General features: G+C 44.4%; 1 long non-coding RNA gene across 1 annotated transcript; it reads left to right on the plus strand.

Annotated features, from left to right (window-relative positions):
• The first annotated feature begins 8,406 nt into the window (after nt 1–8,406).
• Nucleotides 8,407–24,008, plus strand: LOC130704674 (uncharacterized). The gene is made up of 2 exons (XR_009005129.1): nt 8,407–8,601; nt 22,585–24,008. It is a non-coding gene; the product is annotated as an uncharacterized LOC130704674 (long non-coding RNA).
• Nucleotides 24,009–24,499: the final 491 nt, after the last annotated feature.

The following is a 24,499-nucleotide window of genomic DNA, read 5'->3' on the forward strand; positions in this document are numbered from 1 at the left end:
TACTGAGCCTGCGCTCTAGAGCCCACGAGCCACAACTACTGAAGCCCATGTGCCACGACTACTGAAACCCACGTGCCTAGAGCCCGTGCTCCGCAACAAGAGAAGCCACCGCAATGAGAAGCCCTCGCACCGCAACGAAGAGTAGCCCCCGCTCGCAGCAACTAGAGAAAGCCGGCATGCGGCAACGGAAGACCCAACGCAGCCAATAAATAAATTAATTAATAAAATCCATTAAAAAAAAAAAACTACAAAAGTGTGGGGGAACTCTGGCCTTGGCAGCAGGCTGGTGGCAGTGACAATGGTCAACATTTGGTAAATTCTTTTCGTAGGTGGAAAAGTTCCCAGGCTAGCTGCGGGTCTAGAGGCCCTGAAGATTGGGAATAAGAAGAGTGCTGCAGAAGCTGTAGTTATGCACAGTCTCCCTACTGTCAGGTGAAGAACATTGTTAAAGAATCATTCATCAAACCAGTGCTCACTGGGATCTATGTACCAGATACTGTGCTTGGTGCCAGGGTGCAATTTTTCTCTGTCCCCAAGCATTCATTGTCAGATGAGTTATAAGTGTATCATTTTTTCTAATGTGCTTAAGAATGATGTTTAAATGTATATAAATATTTGATAAAGCAAAGCTCATGAACAAAAAATACGGATTGTTACCTGGGTATTGTTTTTAGAGCTTGAGGACTGGTTATCCCATTGCTCATTAATCATCTTTTCTTACTATATCTCCTTCCAGCCATATAAGAAAGAGACCTTCTATTGAAATTTTCCATTTTCCTTGTTTCCTCTACCTACGTTATAAAATAATAGACAAATAATTGCCCAAGGTACAGCCTGCATGTTTATGGGGTGGCTTGAATGGGGGCAGTATGGAGAGAGGGGTGGCACAACACAGTGGTGAATTTTGGGGTCTAGAGTCATGCTAAGTGGTTTTAAAATATATTTGTGCAACTTAGTGGTCTTGAGAACTTGGACAAATTACTTTGTTCTCTAAGCCTCTGTTTCCTCACCTATAACATGGAAACAATAATGATAGTATTGATCTCCTAGGGTTGTTGTGAGGACTAAAGAAAATAGGTCTTGTGAAGAGTTTGCAACGGCGTCTGTTGTAAGCAACCCATAGATGTTCACCCTTTTATTTGTGCAAGAAAAATATAGGAGGCAACAAAGAGAACTTTTGTGAAATAGGGAAGTTTGGTGGAAAATTGAAACATTTTTAAAAGACAATTTAGAGGGCTTCCCTGGTGGTGCAGTGGTTGAGAATCCGCCTGCCAATGCAGGGGACACGGGTTAGAGCCCTGGTTTGGGAAGATCCCACATGCCACGGAGCAACTGGGCCTGTGAGCCACAACTACTGAGCCTGAGCGTCTGGAGCCTGTGTTCCGCAACAAGAGAGGCCGCGATAGTGAGAGGCCCGCGCACCATGAAGAGTGGTCCCCGCTCGCCACAACTAGAGGAAGCCCACGCACAGAAAACGAAGACCCAACACCGCCAATAAATAAATAAATAAATAAATAAATTTAAAAATAAAAGACAAGTTAGAATAAAGACTTAGAAACTATAGCACATTAAAATAGAACAAGTCCCTAGAAAAGTTCAACCATTTCATTTATAAGCTTCAAAGAACTTAGAGTGAGGTGCCATTGGTCATGGAGCTGGTGGGGGCAGAGCTAGAACTACAGCTCGGCTCAGGTTCTGGATGATTGTCCTTATCTCCCACCAAGTCTGTACTGTCCACTTCTAAAGGGATGCAACACAGGACCGTGATATCAGATGTTCCACTGCTGTGTATGGGCCTCCATTTTCTGGGGCTGGGTGCTGTGTCTTGTTAGTCTCCATTTTACTGTGGCTACTTTCTGATGGTGGACCTGGAGGAGGAGAAAGCCCTGGAATGTGAGCTCCTGGACTGTAACATGTTACTTAGAAGGCAACTAAAATTTTGACTGACTTTCAGGAAGCATTGTCAGAGTAAGTTGTATCCATCGATGATTCTGTTTTCTGGAGACCCTCCATCCTAGCAATAGGTAAATACTGTGCTTATGTGAGCAGCCCTAACAATCATGTCTCACAGGCCTAGATGTTGGGGAATGCGATATATTATAACTATAATTATGTATATACACTGGCTAACAGAAAGGCACCATAAATTATAACCCTGCGGCAATATTAGGGAATTAGAATTCAACAAAAGATAGACTGTGTATCAGTTAGCTACTGATGCATAACAACCCCCACACACACCCAAACTCAGTGTCTTAAAACAATAAGTATGTGTTGTAGAGGAGTCCTCCTGCTTCACCATGAGTTTGCAGTCAGTTATGGGTCAGAGATGGACCTCAGGTCTTGGCTGGGCTCTCGGATGTTGTGGTTGGCTGGCTGTAGGCTGGGCTAGGGTGGCTTCAGCTGGCCTCAGCGTGGCCCTCCTCCACACTGTCTCCCATCTTCCAGAGGCTAGTTGGGCTTGTTCACAAGGCAATGACACTGTTCTGAGATGGAGCAAAAGTACACAAGGTTTTTTGGCCCTAAGTTGGAAACTGGCACATTATCACTTCTCCCACATTCTATTGACCACAGTAAGTCTTAATGACTCAGATTCAAGGGATGGGGGAATAGCCTCTACCTCCTGAAAAGAAGAGCTTCAAAGTCACGTTGCCAAGGGCATAGAAGAATTGCCACTGTTTTTACAATAAATCTATCCTAGTTTGTGTAATGAAGACAACATAGATTTTGGCATCAGATCAATATTTGATCACTAATTCTCTGCTTTACTAATTTTATCACCTTGGATAAGTTGGCCATAATTAAACCTGTCTTATAAATGGCACGTCATAGATATGAATTTCCTTCCCATGTATGCTTTGTATAGAATAGATTATGACTTTCCTTGTATTATGTGTTATGGACTGAATCATGTCCCCCCAAATTCATATGTTGAAGTGCTAATCCCCAATGTCACTGTATTTGGAGATAGGGTCTTTAGGGAGATAATTAAGGTTAATAAGGTCATAAGAGCAGGACCCTACTCCAAAGGACTCGTGTTCTTATAAGAAGAGGAAGAGACACCAAAGGTCTTTCTCCCCATCCACACAGAGGACAGGCCATGTGAGGGCACAGCAAGAAGGCAGCCACCTACAAGCCAAGAAAGGCGGTCTCACCAGAAACCAGCACTGATGGCACCTTGATCTTGAACTTCCAGCCTCCGGAACTGAGAGAAAGTAAATTTGTTGTTTGAGCCAGTCTGTGCTATTTTGTTATAGTGGCCTGAGCAGACTAATATGTAATGCATATAATGCATTAAAATATAAGGTGTTATATCTTCCTTTGATAGCCTTAAGGTACCATTAATATTTACATCTTATTGTGCCTTAATATCATTGTTATGAGCATTGTTTTTCCTGTGTTGTAAGCATGTGGGTTAGTTAATGAAGAATTTTATTTCACAGAATAACTCACAAAAATGTGTAAATGCATTTGATAATGACAAATGACCAATGTACATATTTAACAGTACATATATGTATATTTACTCTTACATGTAACACACATATATTTAATAACAGTGCCTAAACTCAATGTACTACACACAGTAGCTACTCAAAACATTTGTTGAATGAAAAATGAGTAAATCTTGTATACTGAGATGGAAGGGAAGGCAGTTTTCCTGTTCCAAGGGCTGTCAAGGTTGTGCCTCCCAGAGGGGTAGGTGCTGAGGTCTCTGTCCAGCATCTAACAGGCTTCCAGGTCTGCTCTTTCGGTTTTCACAGGTTTCTCCCTCTGTGCTATTTCCTGTGTTCTCTTTGTGGCACCTTGGATGTGCTTAGCTGGAATATCTTGCCTGTCTCCCAGCCTGACCTAATTTTCTACTTCTTCCTTGTGTCTTCCTCTGGAAGAACCACATGGTGAAAATTGGGACTTGCACTTGTAGTTGCTCTCGGTCTGAGCAGGATGGGGTGGCTCTCTTGGCGAGTGACCAGACATTAGGACAGTTACAGCCTCACTGGTCTTCTTCAGGACCGTGTCCCAGGGTTCAGGGCCTCCTCTGACAAGCTCTATTGGCAGCAATGGCCTTTAAAACCAACCACAGCATGTGGCGGCATGCTTCTCTCTTACCTGGAAATGTAATTGCTTTAGGGTTTCAGCGTGTTGTGCCTGAGCCTTGGAGGCAATGCAGGTGAGCCAGTGTCAACTGGGTCAGAAGACATGGCTTACCGTGCCGAGCTGGGGGCGGGGAGGGCTCTCCCACCTTCAGTAGGGCTCACATGAGTCCTGATTGGAAGGAAAGGGGTTGCTGATAAGGGCAAGCTTGGGCTGGTTTCCAGGCAGCTGGTGGAATAGGACTGGTTGCCATAGCCACCTGCAGGGCTGCAGGCAAGGTGGACTGAGTCTGGGTTGATGAACGGAAGTCAGGGCCTGGAAAGGGCAAAGCAGGGTCTGAGACCAGCTTGCAATGTGCCTCGATGCTCAATAGAATCTCGCAGCCAACTGGATGTTTCATTCGCTGCATCTGAACGCCTTCCTGGGGGGCGAATCTGTGCGAGTCAGTCCTCCTTGGCCTCACGGGGCCAGGCATCCAGGGATGTTTTGGCAGCTCAACACCAGGCCGTCTTCTCCATGTCAGGCTGGTCCCCCCATGGGGACAGCTCTGGTTGGCCTTCCCTGCAGGATGGTGGAAGCCGAGCACCCTGGTTATGGGCATCGGTGCCGTCTTCCCACCCCTCCTGCCCCGTCCCCGTCCCTCACTCCAGGGCCTGCAGGCGTCACAGCTCCGGGCCTCGGGAGGGTATTTTTCAGACCTCAGAAGATAAGAAGGACAGGCTGTGGTTGGCAGGTTAGCAGTGAGGAGAGAAAGGAACATGGTGACAGAGCTGGTTGTCTTGGAGGCAAATGTGGCAGGAGGGGGTCTTTTCCGTTCAGTGCCTCCTCCATCATGGCCCCTCCCAGCACCCCTCTTCCCACAGTCACAGAACCCGTCGACTCCCGCATCGCAAGCGGGAGGATTCAGGGTGGTTAGGGTTAGGGTCAGAAGTTAGAAGCTGTAGAAATGAGACTCAAATCCAGACCTGCCTCATCCTAGAAGCCCTAATCTCAATCTGTGCCTTCATGGGACCCTGGCAGACAGCTCAGCATCATGCTAAAACTCGGTCAGTCAGCTTCCCGGGGCGGGGTGGTGGGGGGAGGCGGCAGCTCTTATTTTCACCTTGAGTTTACCCTAGCCTCAAGCACTTAGGAGACTGAGGCTCTCCTCCCCAAACAGAGTGAAGCAGAGTGATCCCACGCTTCTCCAAAGTTCTTTCTTTGTTGTCAGGGGAATGCTCCTGCCTCCCTCCTGCTTTGCATCGCGGAGCTAGTAAACCTTTCTTCCTGCTGGCTCCATGTGCCCTAGGTGAGTACATTCCCTTTTGTCAGATGCGACCCCTCGGCTTTTATTCCGTTTACACATCGAGGAAGGGATTACCTAGACACTGCTATGTGCTTCTTGGTGTTTGACATTTTGTATTGTTTTTACTTAGTAGCATTTTAGAATCCAGAAACTGAAAGGGCCACTGCTGCCCACTTTCAATCCAGTTTGGGCTTCAGATATATGTTATGGGACTAGGAGCAAATATCTGTGTGCCTCAGTTTGTATATCAGTGTGAAGAAAGGAAAAATACAAGAAAAATAGTCTGTGTTTTGGTTAAAGGCAATGCTTACCCTCTGATATGTTAAAGGAGATGTGATTCCCTACCCAGTTGTTCTAACTTTCCTCCCAAAGGCTATTTTTGTGCCGAGCCCCAGTAACATTTTCCCAGAGTAATCAAAGCTCAGGACCACGTTCTACGGTGCATGAGAAATGTCAGTTAAGGGATATTCAAAGACTAGCCTCTGTGAGGTATACCTGGGGGGTTAAGCCAAACAATATTGACAGATTACAAAACTGAGAACCTATTGTGTGCAAAGTTTATCCTCTGGAGACAACATTAAGTCCTGGACAAGAAAAGCAGGGGGTCTATGATAATCCTAGAACCACATGGCTTGTGCAGATGAAGGATTCTGCGGAGGGGCAGATCAGCTCAGGGTGGGGTTGTTAGAAGGTTTAGGGAAGGTGTGAGGAGGCATGGGCTTTAAAGGTTGGAAAGGAGGCCCTAGAGCATTGTAGTTCTGTGGAAAGGCATGGGGGGAATGCAGCACCGAGTCCCTGGGATGGGGCTTCATGCTGGGCCCTGTGGTTCCTGTAAAGCCCTGGAAGGCCTTCGAGGGTTTCATAACCTCCAGAGATTGTGAACTACCCTACATATGTGTGTGTATGTATTTTCCTGTGAGAGGGCCCAGAGCTTTCATCAGATTATCTGGGGATCTGTCTGTGGCTCAAAAATGATAAGAAACATGAATTATCTAGGATCTGGTTCAAGATGCCAGTGTAGGAAATCGTAAACCCACCTCCTCCTGCAGACACGCCGACTCTACAGCTGTACATGGAAAAGTTTCTTCTGAAAAAAACCTAAAAACTGGCAGATCAACGCTTTCCCATCGGGCAAATGAGAGGGAAGGCACACTGAAGGGGGTAGGAAAGGCAGAGACACGATCTCCCCATTAACCCCACCCGTCGCCCAGCGACCCACAACCAGGAGGGAACTCAAAACCCAGAGCTTCTCCCTGGGGAGCTGAGGGTTCTACCCCACATCGGCAGCCCAACTGTTAAGACCAGCTCCTGAGAGAAGAGCCCCCAGTGTCTGGTTTTGAAGACCGGCGGGGCCCGGCCAACTGAGGAACAACTCTTACAGGCCCGCGTGCAGACTCCCGCGCCCCAGGGCTCAGCGAAGAGGCCGCCCTTTGAACAGTGACCAGACTTGGGTGTGAAGGAGACTCATTCCCTAGTTAAAAGCGTTGGTCTGAGGGGCAGAGGCCTGGTGGGATTCTCTCCAGGAATGGGAGCTGGCAGGTGCCATGTTTTGGGTTTTGTTTTTCTTTTTCTTTTTTCTTTTCCTTTCCTGTGATGCCATCCCTTTTATTCCTAGTTTGCCCAGGAATGGATGTTAAATTTTGTCACATGCTTTTTTGTGTCAGTTGAGATGATCATATGGTTTTTCTTTTTTAGTCTATTAATATGGTGAATTGCATTGATTGAGTTTCAAATGTTGACGCAGCCTTGCCTTCCTGGGATAAACCTGAGTTGGTCATGATGTGTTATCCTTTATATACATTGTTGAATTCAATTTGCTGATACTTTGTTGAGGATTTTTGTGTCTGTGTTTATGAGGGATATTGATTTTTTTTTTTTATAATATTGCTCTCTGGTTTTGGTGTTAAAGTCATGCTGGTATCATAAAATGAGATAGGAAGTGTTTCTTCCTCTTTTATGTTCTGGAAAAGATTTGTAGAATTAATATTATTTCTATTTTAAATGCTTGGCAGAATTCACAGATGGCGTTTTTTTTTGTTGTTGTTGTTTGTAGGTTCTCAACTGTGAATTTAAATTCTTTAATAGATATAGGACTATTCAGTTTATCTATTTTCCTTTGAGTTTTTATTTATATCTTTCAAAGAATTGGTTGACATCATGTAAGTTTTTCAATTTATAAGTATATATTCCTTTATAATCCTTTTAATGTCTGAGAGGACTGTAGTGATGACCTCCTACCTTCCTGACACTGGTAATTTGAGTTTTGGGGTTTTTTTATATAAAAATTTATTTATTTTATTTATTTATTTTTGGCTGTGTTGGGTCTTTGTTGCTGTACTTTGCAGTGGCTTCTCTTGCTGCGAATCACGGGCTCTAGAGCACAGGCTCAGTAGTTGTGGTGCAAAGGCTTAGTTGCTCCATGGCATGTGGGATCTTCCCTGACCAGGGCTCGAACCCGTGTCCCCTGCATTGGCAGGTGATTCTTAGCCACTGTGCCACCAGGGAAGTCCCCCTTTTAATTTTTTGAATGAGGTTTTTCCCCCAGTAGAAATCTTTAATTTTATAAAGTCCACAGAATCCCTTGTTTTTCTTTCTGGGTTGCTTGTTTGTGTTGTGTGTTAAAACTACAAAGCTCGTGAACTACATGATCGAACCCAAGCTCATGTCAATTTTCTTTTATGTTTTCTTCTATAATTTTGAATAGTTTTGCATTTAAAATTTGTCCATGAATAATTTTGAGTGAATTTGGTGTAAGTTGTAAGGTTTGCGTCTACATTTATTTCATTCCATATGGTTTCCAATTCATTGTTCTTTAACTATTTTTAGAAAAGTTATGGGATATTGTCTCCATTTCTGTTTGAATTTCCACAGTTTAATGGATTCAGCAGTTCTGCCAGCAGGGGGTGCTGTCTCCAGTGACCTGGGAGGGAGGCACGGCCTGCATTTCCCGCACTGACCACAGGGTGGCGCTGAGCTCGCCTCGCTGACCCACAGCGCATGCGTGTTCTCTGCCGGCTCGGCTCTGAGCGCGGCTGAGAGGAGTTGTGTCTCCGCAGGCACCACGGGAGGTTTGGCTGGGACGCCGGGGTCAGCTTCTCTGCTGACAAGAGCTCAGTCTCCTTAGGACTTGCTGGGGTTTCGGCTTCAGGACAAAGTGGGGCTGCGTCCACGCTGACGGGAGCTGGGTTTCCTGACGACCCAGACGACGCTGGGAGGAAAAGGTGAGGAAAATTGAGAAGTGAGGAGAAGCTTCCTGTGGGTGACTGACTGCTGAGGGAGGGTCTGTTTTCAGACGACCCAGAAGGGCTTGATGTGGAAAGCTGGGTGTTTAGTCAGTTTGATGTGCAGTGTAGCCGGTATGAGTTATGGAGTGTCCAGTTTTCCCAGCACTGTTTATTGTGGGGGCTGTCCTTCCCCTTGGTGTGTCCTTGGCCCCTTTGTCATAAATTAACGGACCCCACCCGTGTGGGTTTAATTCTGTGCTTTCTGTCCTGTTCCTCTGGTCCCTGTGTCTGTTTTTGTGCCAATTCTGCACTGTTTTGGTGACTGTAGCTTCTCAGTAGACTGTGAAGTTAGGGAGGGAGATTGCCTCCAGCCTGTTCTCCTTTCTCAGGGTAGCCTTGGCTATTCGGGGTCCTTTGTGGTTCCACACAAATATTAGGAGGATTTGCTCTATTTCTGTGGAAAATACCATTGGAATTTCAGGAGGGCTTGCATTCACTGTGTACATTGCTTTGGGTAGAATGGACATTTTAACAACAGTAATTCTTGCATTCCATGACCACGGGGTATCTTTCCATTAATTTGTGTCTTCTTCAATTTCTTCATCAACGTCTTAAAGTTTTCAGTGTGCAGGTCTTTCACATCCTTGGTTAAATTTATTCCTTGGTATTTTGTTCTTTCTGATGCAATTGTAAATAGGGTTTTTTTCTCTCTTTCTAATGGTTCATTATTAGTGTTTAGAAATGCAATTGATTTTTTGTTTGTTTGTTTGTTTATTTATTTATTTATGGCTGTGTTGGGTCTTCGTTTCTGTGCGAGGGCTTTCTCTAGTTGTGGCAAGCGGGGGCCACTCTTCATCGCGGTGCGCGGGCCTCTGACTATCGCAGCCTCTCTTGTTGCGGAGCACAGGCTCCAGACGCGCAGGCTCAGTAATTGTGGCTCACGGGCCCAGCTGCTCCACGGCACGTGGGATCTTCCCAGATCAGGGCTCGAACCCGTGTTCACTGCATTGGCAGGCAGTTTCTCAACCACTGCGCCACCAGGGAAGCCCTGCAATTGATTTTTGTGTGTTGATTTTGCATCTTTACATTCATTATTTCTAATAGTTTTTTGGTGGAATGATGTGGAAAATTGGAATTCCAAAATCCCACTGTTTCTACCACATCCAGGTCATCCACAACAGGGAAGAAAGGGAAGTCCTTTATATTGGGAAGTCCTAATATAGTTTCTAAATTATATGTGGACTTTGGGTGAACTGGATCTGGGTAAGGCTTGGCCTCTATATGGAAGTTTGATGTTTTCTCTGCTTTTCTGGCATGGTTTTGACATGGTGTTTTGAAAAGTAATTTACTTTCCAGTAATTTCAAACGTACAGACAACTTTACATACATAAAAGCAAGTCTTGGGCTTCCCTGGTGGCACAGTGGTTGAGAATCTGCCTGCCAATGCAGGGGACACGGGTTCGAGCCCTGGTCTGGGAAGATCCCACATGCCGCGGAGCAACTAGGCCCGTGGGCCACAACTACTGAGCCTGCGCATCTGGAGCGTGTGCTCTGCAACAAGAGAGGCCGCGACAGTGAGAGGCCCGCACACTGCGATGAAGAGTGGCCCCTGCTCGCCGCAACTAGAGAAAGCCCTCACACAGAAACGGAGACCCAACACAGCCAAAAATAAATAGACAAATAAATAAATAAAATTAAATTTAAAAAATTTAAAAAAAGAAAGAAAACCCAATGCAGCCATAAATAAATAAATAAAAATTTAAAAAAAGCAAGTCTTGTATCTTGATTAAATATATTCCTAAATATTAATGTTGACATTATTTAAAATGGAATTGTTTTCATAAGTTCTTTTCAGATTATTTATTGCTAGTGTATACGTATAAGATACGATTTTTGTGAATTGACTTTTTTTCCTATAAATGAATTATTGACTAGTCAAATAATTTTTTGTTGTTATAGGAAGTTTTATATATAAGATGGTGTGATCTGTGTTCTGTGAATAGACAGTTTTAATTTTTCCATTCCATTCCTTCCTTCCATTTCCTTCCATTCCAAGGCACATGGATGCCGTTTCTTTCCTTCCTCAAAACTCTGGGTAGAACTTCCAGTAGCTCTGGGGCTACCTGTTCATGATCATCAAGTAGTTAATTTCTTCCATTTGGTGGTGGTTTTAGTATCTGTAAAACAACTCGGGAAGTATGCATCAGATACTATTCTGTAGGTACTTCAGAGAGGAGCTACAGCTGAGAACATGGGGGAAGGGGTCTGTCCACGGAAGGCCCCATAGGGTCCCGCTCCATTACACCAGGTGTCTGGGCTCAGCAACCAGGGGAGGTGGGTGCCTCCTGGGTGTGGGGAGCAGCAGGATCACAGTCCTCTGAGGGGCATGTTAGCCCCCAAGGTGAGATGGGGATGCAGTGGCTGGACAGAGGTGTCTGGCCTGGGAGAGTGGTCCAGGCTGGAAATGTCACTGGAATCATTGCAGGGAGGAAAAGGAAAGCCCAGGCGGAGGCAGGTGGGTCACAGCAGACTATGTGCAGGTGATGGTGGTCCTGATAGAAGCAACTCAGAGCCAGAAAGGAGTGGCCGTCAGGGGCTCAGCTTCATTCTCTCGTTCCTTTGTAAAACTACTATGACAGTTTGAAACACTGCCAGGAGACTTTTGGGCCCACTGCTGCCATGGCTTCATTAAAGCGGCCCAGGTGGAAAACAGAACCACTGCAGGACCCGCTCATGTCCCCACTGGGAATGAATCCCATTGGGGCACCAGAGCTCACAGACTTCAGTGTCCTTTCGAATTATGATTTTCTCCGGATCTAAGTGGGATTGCTGGACCCAATGGGAACTCTATGTTTTGGTTTTTAAGGAAACTCCATACTGTTCTCCACAGTGGCTGCACCAATTTGCATCCCCACCAACAGTGTAGGAGGATTCCCTTTTCCGCATGCCCTGTCCAGCATTTATTCTTTGTACATTTTTTTGGCAGTGGCCATTCTGACCGGTGTGAAGTGATACCTCATTGTAGTTTTGATTTGCATTTCTTTAATAATTAGTGATGTTGGGTATCTTTCCATGTTCTTATTTTTTATACAGTGTGAGTAAAATTTACCTCTTGCAATTGGCTTCTTGGAAGTCGGCCCTGTTTTGAATTCTTTTCCGATGATTTACCCCAGGGCATTTCTTGAGGGCAGGCGACATTTAGAGCCCTGCAGGCCTTGTAAAGGAAGATTAAGTGCCCATCAGCACCGGTTTTAAAGTTGTTATGGGAAACGGCCACAAGACAGCGGCATTTCTTCATGCCCAACTCCAGTTACTTGGGCAACCAGAGCCTCAGAGAAAGTCCTCTTCCTGGGTTGTCAATTAGAGTGGAATGTGCCTGAAGAAACACCCAAGGCTTATGTCTCATTACTTTTTCCCCCTTATCCTTGGCTCCCGGGACAAATCCCAACTCCTCAAACACCACTCTGCTGCGGGTGTTGTCATCCATAGGTGGGGCGACCCTAAGGAAGGAGGCAGGAGGTGGGAACCCTGATCTCAGAGAGGCAGCAGTGGGTGGTGGCGTGAAGCGAGATCTTAATTCCCTGCCCAGGAATTGAACCTTGGGAGCCTGGATGAAAACCGGGAATCCTAGCCACCACACCCCCTGGCTCTCGCCCACAGTGAAAAATGCATTTCTCACGGAGGCAAAAACTGTAAAAACAGGTACAAAGCTTATTATTAGAGACATAACACAACAACAGGTGGGAGAGCACACAGAGAAACAGTTTGTTAAGACAGAAACAAGGCAGAGATGCACACCTGGAGAGAAAGGGTGTGGGCGCCCTCCCTAATGAGGAGGAGCCCAGTAAAGAGGCGGTTAAGTCACTTATATAGGTCACTTCTTCTGGGTCTTGGTTTACCTTTGGCCAATTATCTGGTTTCTTTCCCCACACCTGACCTGCCCTAGGGCCCTCCCCAACATGCTTGCGCAACGTTTTTCCAAGATGGATTACAGCCCAGAGGCGTATGGGACGGCCTTAGCATAACTTATTATGCAGTGGTACCCCCTCCTTTTTGACCCCCAATGAGCCTTTCTGTGAATGTGCAATGTTTCCCTTGCCCCAAGGATGGGAAATGTATGACTTCTTGATCTTTTTTTTTTTTCAATATATTTATTTATTTTTGGCTGCTTTGGGTCTTCATTGCTGCATGGGGGCTTTCTCTAGTTGTGGCAAGCGGGGGCTACTCTTTGTTGCAGTGCACAGGCTTCTCATTGCGGTGGCTTCTCTTGTTGTGGAGCACAGGCTTTAGGCGCGCAGGCTTCAGTAGTTGTGGCACGTGGGCTCAGTAGTTATGGCCCGCGGGCTCTAGAGTGTGGGCTTAATAGTTGTGGCTCACGGGCTTAGTTGCTCCGCGGCATGTGGGATCTTCCCAGACCAGGGCTTGAACCCGTGTCCCCTGCATTGGCAGGTGGATTCTTAACCACTGCGCCACCAGGGAAGCCCTTCTTGATCTTTTAACAGGGTTTAGTCCCACTCTGTCCCTGCCATAAAAATGTCCAATGTCCAGTTATTTACCCTATTTCTGTTGCTGGTTTTTATATCGAGGTGCAGATCTCGAAATATAGACAGGAGTCCAGTCATAAATCTGTAGTCCTGGAGCCCATTTGTCTCTTGCTTCAGGAAATGTAAACAGGGGGCTGGCAATGAATGTCTGGCCTGGAGCCCATCTTCTTCTCACCCCAAGAACTGTGAACAGGAGGCCAGTTGTAAATGTCCAGCCTGGAGCCCATCTAGCTCCTGCCTGATACTCTTTAGGGGTAGCACTGCTGGATCATACGGTAGATCCTTTTTCATCTTTTATAGGCACTTCCATAATGTTCTCTGTAGTGGTTGTTACCATTTACATCTTCCTAGGACCATAAAAGTATTTCCTTTTCTCCATGCTTTCTCCACCATTTATTCATTGTCGATTTTTGATGATGGCCTCTCAGACGGGAGCCAGGTGATCCCTCATTTTAGTTGTGATTTGCATGTCTCTGCTAACTGCTATGTTGAGAATGTTCTTATGGGGTGTCTGTTCATAATCAGAGTGATTAGAATTTACCTGTTGAAATTGCCTTCTTGAAAGTGTGCCCTGTTTTCAGTTATTTTCGAACACTTAGGCCTGGACATTGTTTGAGGGCAAGTATCATTTAGAGCACGGCAGGCCTTGTGAAAATTAAGTGCCCCCATCCAATCGCTTTCAGGTTGCTTTTGTGGGAAACGGCCACAAGGTGGCAGAATTTCCTTGGGCCCAACTCTGGTTGCCCCTGCAACCAGAGCCTTAGGGGAAATCCTGTTGGGGGTTGTAAATTAGAGTGGAATGTGCCAGAACAAACACCCAAATCTTCTGTCTCATCACCACTTTTTAAATTAGATTAATTTTTATTTTTTATTGCAGTAACATTGATATACAAGGTTGTGTTGGTTGTAGGGCTAGAGAATATTTTTCTGTTAAACATATACATGTATCTATGCATGTTCGGCTTCTTTTCCCATAATGGTTATTAGAGAGTGTTGATAGACTTTCCTTGGTATACACAGATCCTTGTTGAATATCTGTTTTATATAAAATAGTTTGTATTTGTTAATCCCATCCTCCTAATTTATCCCTTGCCCCTTTCTGTCCCCTTTCATAACCATATGTTTGCTTTTTAAGTCCCCAAGTCTGTTTATCTTTTCTAAATTATTTCAATGGTGTGTATTTTTAGATTCCAACTATAAGTAATGTCACATAATATTTCTCTTTCTGATTCTGACTTACTTAGTATGATTATCTCTAGTTTTCTCTACGTTCCTGCAAATGTCATTATTTCATTCTTTTACATGGCGGAGTCATATACCATTGTATACATGTATCACACCTTTTTTATCTGTTCATCTGTCCATGGACATTTTGTATGTCTCCACATCTTGGGTATTGTAAGTGGTGCTGCAGTGCATGCTTGGGTGCATGTGTCTTTTTGAATTCTGGTATTCTCCGCATATAGTCTTAGGGGTAGCACTGCAGATCATATGGTAGAATCTTTTTTACATTTTAAAGGCACTTCCATAATGTTCCCTATAGTGTCTCTTACCATTTACATCCCACAAGCAACAAAAACATTTCCTTTTCTGAATGCTCTCTCCACCATTTATCACTGTCGATTTTTGATGATGGTTATTCACACCGGTGCCAGGTGATCCCTTGTTGTAGTTTTGATTTGCATGTCTCTGCTTATTGCTATATTGAGCATGTTCTTATGGGCTGTTTTTATTCATAATCAGTGTGAGTAGAATTTACCTGCTGAAATTGCCTTCTTGAAAGTGTGCTGTGTTTTCAATTATTTTCTAACACTTTGGCCTGGATGTTATTTGAGGGCAAATACCATTTAGAGCCCAGGAGTCCTTGTGAATATTAAGTGCCCATAAGCAGTCGCTTTCAGGTTGTTTTTTGGGAAAGGACTACCAAGCGGCAGGATTACCTCGGACCCAACTCTTTGCCCCGGCAACCAGAACCTGAGGGGAAACCCTGTTTGTGGCTTGTAAATTGGAGAGGAATGTGCCAGAACAAACACCCAAATCTTGTGTCTCATTACCAATTTTTAAATTCGATTAACTTTTTTTATTGGAGTAACATTTATATAGACTGTTGTGTATGTTGCAGGTATACAGAATCATTTTCATTTTATACATATACGTATGTCTGTGCATGTTCAGCTTCTTTTCCCATAATGGTTATGAGAGTGTTGATAGCCCTTCCTTGGTATACATAGATCCTTGTTGAATATCTGTTTTATATGAAATAGGTTGTATTTGTTAATCCCATCCTAATTTATCCCTTGTCCCCTTTGGTCCCCTTTGGTAACCATGTTTGCTTTTTAAGTCCCTGAGTCTATTTATATTTTCTAAATTATTTCAATGGTACATATTTTTAGATTCCAACTGTAAGTGATATCATATAATATTTGTCTTTCTGATTCTGACTTACTTCACTTAGTACGATTATCTCTAGTTTTCTCTATATTCCTGCAAATGGCATTAATTCATTCTTTTACATGGCGGAGTCATATACCATTGTGTACATGTATCACATCTTTTTTTTTTTAAATTTATTTATTTATTCATTTATTTAATTTTTGGTTGCATTGGGTCTTTGCTGCTGCACGCGGGCTTTCTCTAGTTGCGGCGAGCGGGGGCTACTCTTTGTTGTGGGGCGCAGGCTTCTCATTGCGGTGGCTTCTCTTGTTGTGGAGCACGGCCTCTAGGCGCGCAGGCTTCAGTAGTTGCGGCACACGGGCTTCAGTAGTTGTGGCTCGCGGGCTCTAGAGCTCAGGCTCAGTAGTAGTGGTGCATGGGCTTAGTTGCTCCGCGGCATGTGGGATCTTCCCGGGCCAGGGCTCGAACCCGTGTCCCCTGCATTGGCAGGCGGATTCTTAACCACTGCGCCACCAGGGAAGCCCGTATCACATCTTTTTTATCTGTTCATCTGTCCATGGACATTTTGTATGTCTCCACATCTTGGATATTGTAAATGGTGGTGCAGTGCACGCTTGGGTGCATGCATCTTTTCGAATTCTGGTTTTCTCCGCATATTCTCTTAGGGGTCGCACTGCCGGATCATATGGTAGATCCTTTTTTACCTTTTAAAGGTACTTCCATAATGTTCTCTATAGTGGCTCTTACCATTTACATCCCACAAGCAACATAAAACTATGTCCTTTCTCCATGCTCTCTCCACCATTTATTCATTGTAAATTTGGGTGATGGTGTTTTAGAGAAGTGCAAGCTGATCCCTCATTGTAGTTTTGATTTGCATGTGTCTGCTAACTTCTATGTTGAGCATGTTTCTTATGCTGTTATTTTTCATAAACAGTGTGAGTAGAATTTACCTGTTGAAATTGCCTTCTGGGAAGTGTGCCGTGTTTTCAATTATTTTCAAACATTTAGGCCTGGACATATTTTGAGGGCAAGTGTCATTTAGAGCCCAGCAGTCCTTGTGAATATTAAATGCCCGTAATTAATCGTTTCGAGGTTGCTTTTGCGGGAAACAGCCACAAGGCGGCAGAATCTCCTCGGGCCCAACTCTGGTTGCCCTGGCAACCAGAACCTTAGTGGAAATCCTGTTTGGGGCTTGTAAATTAGAGTGGAATGTGCCAGAACAAACACCCAAATTTTATGTCTCATTACCACTTTTTTTTTTTTTGGATGCATAGAACTGATTAGCTTTTATTCATGTTACAAAGAGTTGTTTTCTTTACAAAAATTATGGTGTTTTTTTTTAACATCTTTATTGGAGTATAATTGCTTTACAATGGTGTGTTAGTTTCTGCTTTATAACAAAGTGAATCAGCTATACATATTCATTTATCCCCATATCTCTTCCCTCTTATGTCTCCCTCCCTCCCACCCTCCCTATCCCACCCCTCTAGGTGGTCACAAAGCACCAAGCTGATCTCCCTGTGCTATGCAGCTGCTTCCCACTAGCTATCTGTTTTACATTTGGTAGTGTATATAAGTCCATGCCACTCTCTCACTTCGTCCCAGCTTACCCTTCCCCCTCCCCGTGTCCTCAAGTCCACTCTCTAGCAGGTCTGTGTCTTTTTTCCCATCCTGCCCCTAGGTTCTTCATGACCTTTTTTTTTTTTTTAGATTCCATATATATGTGTTAGCATACAGTATTTATTTTTCTCTTTCTGACTTACTTCACTCTGTATGACAGACTCTAGGTCCATCCACCTCACTACAAATAACTCAATTTCGTTTCTTTTTATGGCTGAGTAATATTCCATTGTATATATGTGCCACATATTCTTTATCCATTCGTCTGTCGATGGACACTTAGGTTGCTTCCATGTCCTGGCTATTGTAAATAGAGCTGCAATGAACATTGTGGTACATGACTCTTTTTGAATTATGGTTTTCTCAGGGTATGTGCCCAGTAGTGGGATTGCTGGGTTGTATGGTAGTTCTATTTTTAGTTTTTTAAGGAACCTCCATACTGTTCTCCATAGTGGCTGTATCAATTTACATTCCCACCAACAGTGCAAGAGGGTTCCCTCTTCTCCACACCCTCTCCAGCATTTATTGTTTGTAGATTTTTTGATGATGGCCATACTGACTGGTGTGAGATGATATCTCATTGTAGTTTTGATTTGCATTTCTCTAATGATTAATGATGTTGAGCATTCTTTCATGTGTTTGTTGGCAATCTGTATATCTTCTTTGGAGAAATGTCTATTTAGGTCTTATACCCATTTTTGGATTGGTTTTTTTTTTTTGATATTTCATTACCACTTTTTAAATTATTATTGGGCTTCCCTGGTGGCGCAGTGGTTAAGAATTGCCTGCCAATGCAGGGAACACGGGTTCGAGCCCTGGTCTGGGAAGATCCCACATGCTGTGAAGCAACTAAGCCCATGCGCCACAACTACTAAGCCTGTGCTCTAGAGCCGGTGAGCCACAACTACTGAAGCCTGCGCGCCTAGAGCCCATGCTCCGCAATAAGAGAAGCCATAGCAATGAGAAGCCCGCACACTGCAACGAAGACCCAACTCAGCCAGAAATAAAATAAATAAAATAAATTTATTTAAAAAAATAATAAATTACATTAATTTTTATTTTTTATTGGAGCAACACAGATATACAATGTTGTGTTGTTTGTGGGTATAAAGAATCTTTTTCCTTTAAACATTTACATATATCTATGCCTCTTCGGCTTCTTTTCCCATATAGGTTATTAGAGTTGATAGCTCTTCCTTGGTATACGTAAGTTCTTGCTCCATATCTTTTTTTTTTAATTTATTTATTTTATTTATTTATTTTTGGCTGCGTTGGATCTTTGTTGCTGCGCTCAGGCTTTCTCTAGTTGCGGTGAGTGGGGGTACTCTTCGTTGCAGTGTGCGGGCTTCTCATTGCTATGGCTTCTCTTGTTGCGGAGCGTGGGCTCTAGGTGTGTGGGCTTCAGTCGTGGTGGTGTGTGTGCTCAGTAGTTGTGGCTCACAGGCTTTAGAGTGCAGGCTCAGTAGTTGTGGCGCACGGGCTTAGTTGCTCTGCAGCATGTGGGATCTTCCCAGACCAGGGCTTGAACCCGTGTCCCCTGCATTGGCAGGTGGATTCTTAACCACTGTGCCACCAGGGAAGCCCTCCATATATTTTTTATATGAAATAATTTGAATTTATTAATCCCATCCTCCTAATTAATCCCTGACCCCTTCGTCCACTTTGGTAACCATATATTTTCTTTTTAAATCCCTGAGTATGTTTATGTTTTCTCAATTATTTCAATGGTGTTTATTTTTAGATTCCACTTATAAGTGATATCATGATATTTATCTTTCTGATTCTGACTTACTTTACATAATATGATTACCTCTAGGTTTATCTATGTTCCAGCAAATGGCATTATCTCATTCTTTTACATGGCGGAATGATACCATTGTGTACATGTATCACATCTTTTTATCTGTTCATCTGTCTGTGGACATTTTGTATGTCTCCACATGTTCGGTATTATAAATGGTGCTGCAGTGCATGCTTGAGTGCATGTGTCTTTTTGATTTCCCGTATTCTCCGCATATAGTCTTGGGGTAGCACTGCCAGATCATATGGTAGCACTATTTTTACTTTTTAAACGCAGTTCCATAATGTTCTCTGTAGTGGCTGTTACCATTTACATCCCACCATCACCATAAAAGGGTTTCCTTTTCTCCATACCCTCTACACCATTGATTCATTGTCAATTTTTTTTTTTTTTTTTTTTGTGGAATAGGTTCCCCTGCAACTCCTAGGCTGGTCGCGGTGCCTGGAAATGGCACGGAATTAATGCGGTGCCGTGCCTGATGTAGTGGGATCCCACTTCCAGGGGAAACCTGTAGCCACCAACCCCTGGGACGCCCAGGGAGATGGCAAGGGTCATTGTGTGGAATCCCATGTGGTTTGGATTGCTCTCTGTGCCCTGGGCGCCGACCAGTACCTGCTGGAGATGCCTGCAGGCCGGAGCGCCTGTGCACCACAAGCACCACGCGACCGCTGCCACTGCTCGTGTGGTGCATTCTCTCATTGTCAATTTTTGATAATGGTTATTCACACCAGTGCCAGTGATCCCTCGGTGTAGTTTTGATTTTCATGTCTCTGCTAATTGCTATGTAGAGCATGTTCTGATGGGCTGTTTTTATTCATAATCAGTGTTGAGTAGAATTTACCTGTCGAAATTGCCTTCTGGAAAGAGTGCCATGTCTTCAATTATTTTCGAACTTTTAGGCCTGGATCTTTTTTGAGGGCAAGTATCATTTAGAGCCCAGCAGTCGCTGTGAATATTAAGTGCCCATAAGCAATCATTTTTTTTTAAAGTATTTTTTTAAATATTTTACTTATTTATGGCTGTGTTGGGTCTTCGTTTCTGTGTGAGGGCCTTCTCCAGTTGCGGCAAGTGGGGGCCACTCTTCATAGCGGTGCGCGGGCCTCTCACTATCGCGGCCTCTCTTGTTGCGGAGCACAGGCTCCAGATGCGCAGGCTCAGTAATTGTGGCTAACGGGCCCAGTCACTCCGCGGCATGTGGGATCTTCCCAGACCAGGGCTCGAACCCGTGTCCCCTGCATTGGCAGGCAGATTCTCAACCACTGCGCCACCAGGGAAGCCCAGCAATCATTTTGAGGTTGCTTTTGAGGGAAACGGCCACAAGGCAGCAGAATTTCTGGGGCCCGACTCTGGTTGCCCTTGCAACCAGAGCCTTAGGGGAAACCCTGTTTGTGGCTTGTAAATTGGAGAGGAATGTGCCAGAACACCCAAATCTTGTGTCTCATTACCAGTTCTTTGATTAATTTTTACTTTTTATTGGAGTAACAATGATATACACTGTTGTGTATGTTGTAGGTTGACAGAATCACTTTCATTTATACATATACATATATCAATGTATGTTCGGCTTCTTTTCCCATATAGGTTATTAGAGAATGTTGATAGCCCTTACTTGGTATACATAGATCCTTGTAGAATATCTGTTTTATATGTAATAGTTTGTATTTGTTAATCCCGCCCTCCTAATTTATCCCTTGTCCCCTTCTGTCCCCTTTGGTAACCATATGTTTGCTTTTTAAGTCTCTGAGTCTGTTTATGTTTTCTAAATTATTTCAATGATATGTATTTTTAGATTCCAACTATAAGTGATATCATATAATATTTGTCTTTCTGATTCTGACTGACTTCACTTAGTATGATTATCTCTAGTTTCCTCTATGCTCCTGCAAAAGGTATTATTTCGCTCTTTTACATGGCAGAGTCATATACCATTGTGTACATGTATCACATCTTTTTTATCTGTGCATCTGTCCATGGACATTTTGTATGCCTCCACATCTTGGGTATTGTAACTGGTGCTGCAGTGCACGCTTGCGTGCACGTGTCTTTTGGAATTCTGGTTCTTTCCATGTATATTCTTAGAGGTAGCAATACTGGATCATATGGTAGATTTTTTTTTTACATTTTAAAGGCACTTCCATAATGTCCTCTACAGTGGCTGTTACCGTTTACATCCCACCAGCACCATAAAATGATTTCCTATTCTCCATGCCCTCCCCACCATTTATTCATTGGAAAGTTTGGTGATGGTGTTTTAGACCAGTGGAAGCAGATCCCTCGTTGTAGTTTTGATTTGCATGTGTCTGCTAACTGCTATGTTGAGCATATTTTCATGGGCTTTTTTTCTTCAAAAACAGTGTGAGTAGAATTTACCTGTTGAAATTGCCTTTTTGATAGTCTGCCCTGTTTTCAATCATTTTGAACACTTACCCCTGGACATTTCTTAGGGAAGGTATCATTTAGAGCCCAGCAGTCCTTGTGAATATCATTACCCATAAGCAATCTTTTTGAGGTTGCTTTTGTGGGAAACGGCCACAAATAGCAGGATTTCCTCAGGCCCAACTGTGGTTATCTCGGCAACCAGAGCCTTAGGAAAAATCCTCTTTGGCCCTTGTAAGTTAGAGTGGAATGTACCAGAACATACACCCAAATCGTCTCTCTCATTATCATTTTTAAATTAGATTAATTTTTATTTTATTTGGAGTAACATTGATATACAATGTTGTGTATTTTGTAGGAAAGAGAATCTTCTCCGTTATGCATGTACATATATTTATGCATCTTTTGCTTCTTTTCCCATATAGGTTATTAGAGAGCATTGATAGCCCTTCTTTGGTGTACATAGATACTTGTTGAATATCTGTTTTATATGAAATAGTTTGTTAATCCCATCATCCTAATTTATCCCTTGGCTTCTTTTTTTTTTTTTTACGGTTTTCTTGGAAAGGTTTTTTACTGTATTTTTATTAAGGTATAACTCTAAATTATATAATTATAAATTTCACCTATTCTATTGCATGGTTTTACCTATTTTGACAAATGTATATGGTTATGTAAAACCCACCACAATCAAGATATAGAACAATTTCATTAGGCTAGGAAACTTCTCCTATACTCACTTGTAGTCAGTCCCTCCCCCACTTCATAGCCACTGATCTATTTTCCGTCCCTATAGTCTTATCTTTGCAAGAATATTATAGGGCTTCCCTGGTGGCGCAGTGGTTGAGAATCTGCCTGCCAATACAGGGGACACGGGTTCGAGCCCTGGTCTGGGAAGATCCCACATGCCGCGGAGCAACTGAGCCCGTGAGCCACAACTACTGAGCCTGCGCATCTGGAACCTGTGCTCTGCAACAAGAGAGGCCGCGACACTGAGAGGCCCGCGCACCGCGATGAAGAGTGGCCCCCACTCGCCGCAACTAGAGAAAGCTCTTGCACAGAAACGAAGACACAACACAGCCAAAATAAATAAATAAATAAATAAATAATTTTTTTAAAAAAGAATATTATATAAGTGGAGTCATACAGTATACATCCTTTTGAGCCTGGCTTCTTTCACTTAGGATACTATATTAGAGAATCATTGTGTGCCCTTTTTTTTTTTTTTTTTTTTTATTCAAGACTCATTTATTCTCTAGTTCTGCCCACATGGAGACACCATCCTTGAAAAGGCGTTAAATCCTTCCGTTCACTTTAACACCTTGTGCTAAAAACATGTGTTCCAAGTTTTCAACTATGAGATCCACATTCTTAAAGCACTAATTCTTAAACCTCATCTAGATTTCTCCCTTTGGATGGGGGGAGATGACCCAAACACAGCGAAGAACAGCTCAGGACTGTGGGCTCTGCTCGCCCAGAAGACTTTGCAGCTCCCCTGACCACCCAGCTGGAGCCAGGATTAGGGCCCTGAGACGAGGGGCACCTGCTGGGCTGCCACCACTGCCACCAGCCCCCTAACTCCTGTTCTCTTCACTGGCTTGCTGTCACCTCTAGTTTCCCTGGAGTTTGGGGATTCCAGACGGTCTCTGCTCACACTTCTGCATCACACCTGCTGCCTCAGCACTGCTGATCCACGCCACGGGGGAAAAGCACACAGAACTGCTTTTCAGCACACCAACGTTCCACACAAAAGTTATTTTATAAGCCTGCAGGTTCTTTTTCATCAGAGGACATTCCCAAGGCCATGACTTCCCCCGGCTCCCCAATGCCCTTGCCGGCAGGATGTACGTGGCCGTGTGTGGCCGTGCTGAGTTGGGCACACCCCCCTGGCTCCACTCAGGCGCACTCTCCTGGAGAACTGAGGGCGGTGCCCTGGGCGCATCAGCAGGATCTGTCCTGAGTCCTAGAGTGACAAGAGCCACACCTGCAGGTCTATTCCACTGACCAGCCGCACAGGACCGAGCTGGGCCCACGGACCTTGGTCTGGATTGTGTTGGCTGGTCATTCTTGCCTAGGTTCACAGGCCAACCACCAGTGTCCTTCCTTTCCTGTTCACTGCACCAGCGGCTCACTCCTACCTGCTGCCGTCACATGCCTGGCAACCTCGTGTTCCGGGGCCAGCCAAGAACTGAGACCCCAGCAGGCCCCTAGTTCCCAGCAGGCAAACTCTCCATTAAACTACTGCTGCCTAGCCGTGTTCTCGAGGCTTCAGAGCTGGGAAAGTGCGGAGAGCATAGCAAGCCGCGGCGCCCCAGCCCTGGACCCGCGATGCTCCACGGAGGCGCTGGAACCTCACCACACCACCCCCAACACAAGAGACCTCTGCGCCCGCCTGTCCTGCGGCCCTGGGCGCACCTCCGGCTACCGCGACACTAGACGGAGGCACGGGCGCAGGGTTCGGACGGCGGCGGGCGCTGGGGCAGGCGGGGACCCCAGCTCCGGCCCGAGGCCGCTAGGACCCGCCAAGCCCACCTGCGTCCCCGCCGCCCGCAAAGCTGTATGTTTGTTTTTTACATCCCTGAGTCTGTTTATGTTTTCTCAGTTATTTCAGTGGTGTGTATTTTTTGATGCCTCCTATAAGTGATATATAATATTTGTCTTTCTGATTCTGACTTACTTTACTTGGTATGATTACCTCTATGTTTATCTATATTCCTGTAAATGGCATTATTTCATTCTCTTACACAGCAGAGTCATATACCATTGTGTACATATATCACTTCTTTTTTATCTGTTCATCTGTCCGTGGACATTTTGTATCTCTCCACCTCTTGAGTATTGTAAATGGTGCTGCCAGGCACACTTGGGTGCGTGTGACTTTTCGAATTCTGGTTTTCTGAACATATACTCTTAGGGGTAGCACTGCCAGATCACGTGGCTGCTCTATTTTTACCTTTTAAAGACACTTCCACAATGTGCTCTGTAGTGTCTGTTACCATTTACATACCACCATCACAGAAAAAGGATTTCCTTTTCTCCATGCCCTCTCCACCATTTATTAATTGTGAGTTTTGAAGACAGCGTGTTAGACGGGTGCAACGTGATTCCTCTGTTGAAATTGCCTTCTGGGAAGTCTGCCCTGTTTTCAGTTATTTTC

The sequence above is a fragment of the Balaenoptera acutorostrata genome, chromosome 13 (assembly GCF_949987535.1).
Source record: "Balaenoptera acutorostrata chromosome 13, mBalAcu1.1, whole genome shotgun sequence".
Taxonomy (NCBI): domain Eukaryota; kingdom Metazoa; phylum Chordata; class Mammalia; order Artiodactyla; family Balaenopteridae; genus Balaenoptera; species Balaenoptera acutorostrata.